This window comes from Taudactylus pleione, unplaced genomic scaffold (assembly GCF_031769625.1).
Source record: "Taudactylus pleione unplaced genomic scaffold, aTauple2 ptg001137l, whole genome shotgun sequence".
Lineage (NCBI taxonomy): Eukaryota > Metazoa > Chordata > Amphibia > Anura > Myobatrachidae > Taudactylus > Taudactylus pleione.
Genome location: NW_028285538.1, coordinates 7,969,780 through 7,978,272, shown reverse-complemented (window position 1 = coordinate 7,978,272; position 8,493 = coordinate 7,969,780).

Below are 8,493 nucleotides of genomic sequence, written 5' to 3'. Positions count from 1 at the left end.
TGTCATTTACTTTGATTGCTGTCACAGACTCGCTTGAGTGACATTAGGGCACCTTGTCATAGAAGGATTATTGATGCATTTCAGTATGCCACTGTTACATAGTACACCAAAGGAAGAGTTATACAACAAGTCAACAGATGACCTGCTGTGATTCCACTGTCATTGTCACATCTCAAGTTTCCAATAAATGCTGGAGAGTGGCAAACTTTTTTTTGGAAAGCTCCTTTTGATAAAGCGTTGCATGTACAGCGGTTTTTGTAATGACAGAGAGAAATGTAAACGGGATGAACTGAGTCACAAAGAAATGTAGAACACAGATTATTGGAATGAGTCAACAAATCTGCTAACCAAAAAATGTGAGAAATGCAGTAATTTAGCCAAAGTCCATCCTTATTTGTTTAATTGAAATATTAAAGATACGTATACAAAAAAAATTACTTCTGTGTACAGTACAGAGTTATAATATAGCCCACAATTCTTAATTCAAAAAGTGTACAGTTCACCAGTTAATAATATTTTGATCTGTATATATTATTAATGAATACACTATTCATTTATTTGGCTTCCTTATGGTTGAAAATGAAAAATTAATCTATCTACATATCTGCAAAGTGCAGCAATATTATTTTACCAAGATAAAGAGCTAATAGTAGTTCTGGCATCCTGACACATTTTATTATAGAAACAAGAAATAGAGGTAGGTATGCACACAGGTAGGTATGCACACTAAACAGTGGTATCAATCTAAACCTTAATTTTATGGGGAAAAAGTTATGGCATGTATGTGTATATCCTGACACCAAGGGGTTTATTAATTATGTTAATTATTGTGGTCCAAATGGACCCAAAATAATTAATATACTATCTCAACACGAGCGCTGGAGCAATTCATCATTACTCCGCCGCGGAGACAGCTGATCCAAAAATTAGCTGTCTCCCCGAAGCACTTCACTACTCCTTTCGAAGCAGTGACACTAGGTCACACGTGTGCACAAAACACTGGCGTCTGTAAGAAGAAGCTGGACAGGGGAGGAGGGATCCGAAAGGATTGCTCTTCGCAACCCGGGACTTCTTCCCATATAATGGCAAATGCTCCTGCAGTCCAGCTCCAAAAATATTGTATTGAAAACTACCATGAACAGTGATGTCTTCAGTTTGTTTCAATCTGTATCTGTACATCATTATAGCACTATACTATTTATTTCCATAATTGTACATTATTGGTAAGATTTTTACATTATTCTGTTTGCTAGCTATATTCTTTGATTTGGTACTGTACCTTCAAATAGTTATCATTTGGTGTTATCACTTGCATATTACTCATATGTTATGTTTGAATAACATATTAAAAACTAATAAGATATCATGTTTAATTGAGGTGGGTAAAAGCAATTCAAAAATTCAAAGAGGATTAGTCTGCAAGCTGAGAGTTACTCGTCACATAGCAGATACTATGAAAGCCTTATCAAGGGATTGACAGCAATTTCATTCTCCTATTCAGGAAGTATTTCACACTAATCCAGATGTTTTGTCACGCTCAGTAACTCAAGGACTTTCCTGAGCAGATTGGGAGAATATTGGCTTGAGCTCTTTATTACCTTGATGAGTTGATAGAAATGAATTCCATAGTTAAAGAAAGTATCTGTCAGCCACTCAAACAGTAAGAAAGGTTGTGTCCCTAATTTCACAAATGTATGTTTGCTAAGCATCAACACACAGCTCTTGCATGTCAAACTAACTCTTGTTAACTCAAGACATGATAGATATTAGTGGAAAACATAATTTCCTGTTTTTATTTTAATTATGTTTGTAATATACTGTATTGTGTATTTAAATTATGATACCTAAATTAGCAGCATCTTAATTATTGAACAACCAGAATGTAAGCAGACTTTTCCTCCATCTATTGCATTTGCATAGAGTACTGTTAGAACGTAATAATGGCTGTTACTCTGCTTCCAGCTCTTTGTTGGGAAGGGCCCGTGTCCCGGCGAGAGTATTTTGTTAAAATTACTTGAAATTGTTTAGTGTCACTTTTCAAATTTAGTCAAATAGAGGGACTGAATGCATTTTATATACACGTAGGAAATTAAACCCCAAGTCTGTATGTGGCTGTCCCAGGACTAGCATGGGTTACAATTGTTTGTGATGTGTTTGGTAGGTGGAGCTTTCATTTTTTGGAGTGTAAATGCTGCTTCCAATAAGCCCTATAGTAGCTGTCAGGATGAATTTTCAGTGACCCTTCCCTCCTTGCCTCTACTGAGCATGTGCAGGAGAGTCTGGCACAGGTCAGTGACAACTTTTGCCTGGGAAAAATTCCCTGCACTCATTGGAAGCCTAAGTTGTGGGGTAGAGGAGCCCTTGGGCGGTCTGTAGTTAGGTGATCCTGACCAATAGTATACAGTATTGGGTCTTCAAGCAGCTGAGGCGGTACTACCCAGCAGGAGAATAATAAAAGTATGACAGCCAGAAAGAGAAGGGATACACAGATGAGAGAGAGTTGTGCAGCAGCATCAGCCATGTAGCCCAAGGGAAGAGTCTGTGTGGGCTGGCAGGGACTTAGAGGATGGCACCAGCTGCGCTCCAGCAGCAGCAGAGCAGGAATTCAGGGATCATTGGAGGGTGCAGTCCAAGGGGATGATGTCCAGTGGATTCTGCTAGGGCCTGGGTCTGGAGACCGGCCAGAGGATCGACAGTGGAGCATATTGCCTAAAGCCCCTGCTATGGATGGTTTATGTGGGTTCTGTTCTCGTTGCCAGGGAGCCGGTGCTGGAGGTGGCGCGTCCACAGGATGGCCTCTCGTCTAGTACACCATTCTCCAGGGAATTCAGTGCTGTGTGGAGGAAGGACTTGGACTGCCATAGTGGGTGAGATCAATTGTAAATCCCCCCCTTTAGCTGTAGTGAAGCAGGGGGCTGATAATCAGATCCCAGGTATAGAGGCCCCCTTGGTGTTATTCCCAGTTATATAGCCATGTTTGTGGGAAGTCTCTGCAGTCCAGAAGAGACCTATTGGTTGTTGTCTTAAGCTGCATACACACAGTATGATCTGCACAACCAACAATATCACTGAACGATTTCCCTTGAACTTTTCTGTAGTGCAGGACAAATGATATTGGATGTACAGTACACACTGAAAGATATCTATGATAGATGAAGTCATCCTGCCACATTTCTCAACATCGTGTTGAAATCGTCCAAGTTGGCCTGCATGTATGGACGACCATAGATATCGTTATCGTCCATGCGGGAATGCGCATCATTGGTCATTCGCTGGTTGTTAAATTGCATAAAATTAACGATATGAATGATTTATTGTTGAACGATATCGTTATCGTTCATATCGTTCATAGATATTGGACCGTGTGTATGCACCTTTATGGTGCATATACACGATACGATTTTAATGAACGATATGAACGATAATGATATAGCTCAACAATATATCATTCATATCTTTCATTTTTATGCAGCGAACGATCAGCAATACGACTAATGATGAGCGTTCCCGCATGGACGATAATTATATTTATGGTCGTCTGTACATGTAGGCCAACTTGGACGATTTCAACACGTTTTGCATATTAATAGAAGACTTCACTGGAATATCTATCATAGATATCTATCAGTGTGTATATACAAAATCGTTTGCCCTGCACTACAGGAAGTTGAAGGGAAATCTATCAGCGATATCTTTGGTTGTGCAGGTTGTACACAGTAGCGGCTCCAGGCACGGGCAAGCCGGTCCGTCGCCCGGAACGCTACTGTTTCCGGAGGGCGCAGGAAATGCCCACCTCCCTCCCAGCGCTATAGGAGATATTTAAGCTCAGGGGGAGGGAGCGGAGGAGGGAAGGGGTGGCAACACAGGACGGCGCTGGGCGCAGCACAGCCTAGCGCCGGCCCTGGTTGTACCGTGTGTACACACTACTAGTGTTTCCCCCTATATAGCCTTTGGCTGCAGGTTGGGCCTAATAGGATACCTGGTAGCAAGGTTTGTCTTATGCCTTAATTGGGTCTGATTTAGTCAGATGTTGTTACAGTATGTGGTTATGAAGCTGCACCGATTCACTATATTGCTCTTGTTTACTATATTGCCTATAAGTGAAATGTTAATTATACATTTTATTTTATGTCTTAATGTGGTAATGTTAATCCACACTGCGTTTAATATGCAAATTAATGCTCATAGAAGTGGCTAATATGTTGATGTTATGCGTAGAAAAATGTTAATATACAGTACAGTATGCTATAGCTACAACGTAGATTTATGTTCATATTCATTGCTGAAATGTTGATGTTATGTAAGAAAAATGTAATTTATGCTCCCGTTACTGGCTCATTCCAGCCTAACTGGCTCACTGATAAACTGGTATTACTCTAATAGGTTTCCCTATTCCAGGCAATTGCTAGGTCAATTTATTTGAAAAATTTGTTTCTTATTTTTTTGTTTGGGACTAAAGTTCTTTCACTAAGGCGTGTTGTAACCTGCTGCAGCCTCCTCAGAGACTACTGTATTACTTGCTCGATAAAAATTGTATGCAGTGCACCAAGTGACTATATTTTCTCATGAACTGAGCCTGTGTTACTAAAGTTGCTGCAGCCTCATCTATGTTAGGCGTACACCACTGCACAGTACTGTGCGCAATTCTTTACTTGCCCCTTTAGTGCTGGACTGTGCTTGCGCTAAACTGAAAAGCGTAAAGAACTGAATGTAAAGGAAATTTGTAAGCTGTTTTCTGAATTGGGCCTGTTAGTTAGTTTCTTTCCCCAACCAAAATATTATAAGAATTTATTATTTTGTTGCAAATATTGTATCAAATCCCTGTTACAAAAGTGGAAAGGAGATAATGTGTTGCTATAACCTGACAATTGTTGCTTGAGCTACAATAAAATAGTGTGGTACCTTATGATATGTGTCTGTCATTGTGTCTGTAAGGAAAAGAGAACACTTCACATCAGGCTTGCCTCTCTGATCTACTCGAACCTAATTCATAGTATCAGTTGGGACATTACAGATGTGGTTTAGGTAGTTTTCAATCTCAACTGAAAATGGAAAATATATTTTAATTAATAAGTGCAGCTAATTGAAAAACTTGTCGATGCAGCCATTGTTGTTATGTCCCTGTGACTTTGACTATGACTATGTAATATAACCCACTGATGTTGGGGCATATTCAGTATTATGCAATAACTGAAAAGTTAATTGGTGTGTGTGTGTGTCACCTTATACTCAGAAATAATAGTATCACTACAGTGTACTTTTAAATGTTTATTTTACACATATACAGTCAGGTGCATAAATATTGGGACATTGACAGAATTTTCATATTTTGGCCTCTTTTCACCACCACAATGGCTTTGAAATGAAACAAACAAGATGTGCTTTAACTGCAGACTTTCAGATTTAATTTGAGGGTTATTACATCCAAATCATGTGAACGGTGTAGGAATTACAACGGTTTCTATATGTGCCTCCCACTTTTTAAGGGGCCAAAAGTATTGGGACTATCAACTCAAAAGCTATTTCATGGACAGGTGTGGACTATTCCCTCGTTATTTCATAATCAATTAAGCAGGTAAAAGGTCTGGAGTTGATTCTAGGTGTGACATTTGCATTTGAAATCAGTTGCTGTGGACTCTCAATATGAGATCCAAAGAGCTGTCACTATCAGTGAAGCAAGCCATCACTAGGCTGAAAAATCAAAATAAACACATCAGAGAGATAGCAAAAACATTAGGTGTGGCCAAATCAACTGTTTGGAACATTCTTAAAAAGAAAGAACGCACCGGAGAGCTCAGCAACACCAAAAGACCCAGAAGACCATGGAAAACAACTGTGGTGGATGACAGAAGAATTATTTCCCTGGTGAAGAAAAACCCCTTCACAACAGTTGGCCAAATCACGAACACTCTCCAGGAGGTAGGTGTATATGTGTCAAAGTCAACAGTCAAAGGAAGACTTCACAAGAGTGAATATAGAGGGTTCACCAGAAGATGTAAACTATTGGTGAGCCTCAAAAACAGGAAGACCAGATTAGAGTTTGCCAAACAACATCTAAAAAAGCCATTACAGTTCTGGAACAACATCTTATGGACAGATGAGACAAATATCAACTTGTACCAGAGTGATGGAAGAGAAGAGTATGGAGAAGGAAAGGAACTGCTCATGATCCAAAACATACCACCTCATCAGTGAAGCATGGTGGTGGTAGTGTCATGGCATTGGCATGTATGGCTGCAAATGGAACTGGTTCCCTTGTATTTATTGATGATGTGACTGCTGACAAAAGCAGCAGAATTAATTCTGAAGTGTTTCGGGCAATATTATATGCTCATATTTAGTCAAATGCTTCAGAACTCATTGGATGGCGCTTCACAGTGCAGATGGACAATGACCCGAAGCATACTGCAAAAGCAACCAAAGAGTTTTTTAAGGCTAAAAAGTGGAATGTTATGCAATGGCCAAGTCAATCCCCTGACCTGAATCCTATTGAGCATGCATTTCACTTGATGAAGACAAAACTGAAGGGGAAATGCCCCAAGAACAAGTAGGAACTGAAGACAGTTGCAGTAGAGGCCTGGCAGAGCATCACCATGGATGAAACCCAGCGTCTGGTGATGTCTATGCGTTCCAGACTTCAGGCTGTAATTGCCTGCAAAGGATTTGCAACAAAGTATTAAAAAGTGAAAGTTAGATTTAGGATTGTTTAGTTTGTCCCATTACTTTTGGCCCCTTAAAAAGTGGGAGGCACACATAGAAACCGTTGTAATTCCTACACTGTACACCTGATTTGGATGTAATTACCCTCAAATTAAATCTGAAAGTCTGCAGTTAAAGCACATCTTGTTTGTTTCATTTCAAAGCCATTCTGGTGGTGAATAGAGGCCAAAATATGAAAATTCTGTCAATGTCCCAATATTTATGCACCTGACTGTACATATAGAATATAATATACAAAATATAAAGAATTGGCAGAAATAGTCAATATACCGCCAATGATCTAAATAGGTATTAGAAATCTATGGTATGTGTAGTGATCCCAACACGTTTCATCCATTTTGCGGGACTTTTTCCAGGGTAGTAAATTTGTATATAATTTGGGCTTCTTTTACAGAAAAAACTTCACATTTTCAAAGATGATATTTAGGTAACTACTCTGAGATACTTTTCAACTGTTACATAGTTTGCAGATAAACGTCCAGAATCAAGCATACTGCAGTTGAAGGTTCAGCAGAAGGGCTGACCTCCAATATTCGTAAATGTGTACCCTGTTAGCACGTCTTTCCTCCTCAGCATTCCAGGAGACTGTACTGGATGTAATAATGAGATAGACAGCCGCAAGGCCGTCGGTCTCAATCCCAACATCGGAATCCCAGCAAGGGATTCAAGATAGGCATAAAAATCCTGATGCCGGAATGCCGAAGACACCAGCCTGAATGAAGGTAATTCTGGGGCGCCCTTAACGTTATCAGCTGGGGGGGAGGGTTAGGATTAGGGAGTCAAGCGGGGTTAGGTTTGGGGGGGATATTAGATCTAGGAACCCTTAGGAGGGAGGGTTATGGTTAGGTACCCCCAGTAAAAGGTTAGGGTTAGGCACTCCCCAGGGAGGGTTAGGTTTAGGGAGCAGTAAGAGGGGGTTTGGGTTAGGCACCACGAGGGGAGGTTAGGGTAAGGCACTAGGGGGGGAGGTTAGGGTTAGGCACCACTAAGGAAGGGTTAGGGGGACAGGGGAGGGGTAGGGTACTTACCTGCCCCAGGATATTTATCCTGTTGGGCATCTGCAGATGGGATTTAAACCAGTGGCTAAACAGCCGCCAGTATTTCAATCCCATTCTGACTGTATGTACCCTCTGAGAATCTAAGCCATTAGAGTCACATGACAGACCTACAGAGTACCACTAGTACCCGATACCAACACCACTATTACTAAGGGGTATAGCACCACTAACCACCGGGGCATACACCAATCTGTCACCTGGAGCACTACAAGGTGCACTTCAATGCCCAGCAATATCCTTACATTTCAGGCTACTCCAGTATTCCTTTGTGCCTATTCATCCCTCTATTTCTATGCCACCTTGTTGTTCTATCTGGTTAAATAAACCTAATACCTGGTTAAGCTGTACCACGTGCAGACTGACCGCCAGCAGCACTTCTGGTGCACTACTCAATTAACATTCTGTACACCCAGGGCCTAGTGTAGCGCACAGTAGCGCACGCCGGTGTACTGTATGTGGTTATATACATATATTTACACCATAACACCTATTAATTTAAAGACCCCAGTGTCCTTCCCTGGTCACTCTGCCAATGGGTTATGTGCACAGGCACACTCCACTATTCTCTGCTACTAATAATTTCCAGCAACCTCCAGGAAAATAGATGGCCTTCTAAAACATAGGATGTTGCTAGATCATTCTGTGGTCAATCCCTGTGGCCAAGACCTGCTTTGTGTCCTTGGATCTGAGATTGTTGTTATGGTCTCACAGGGGC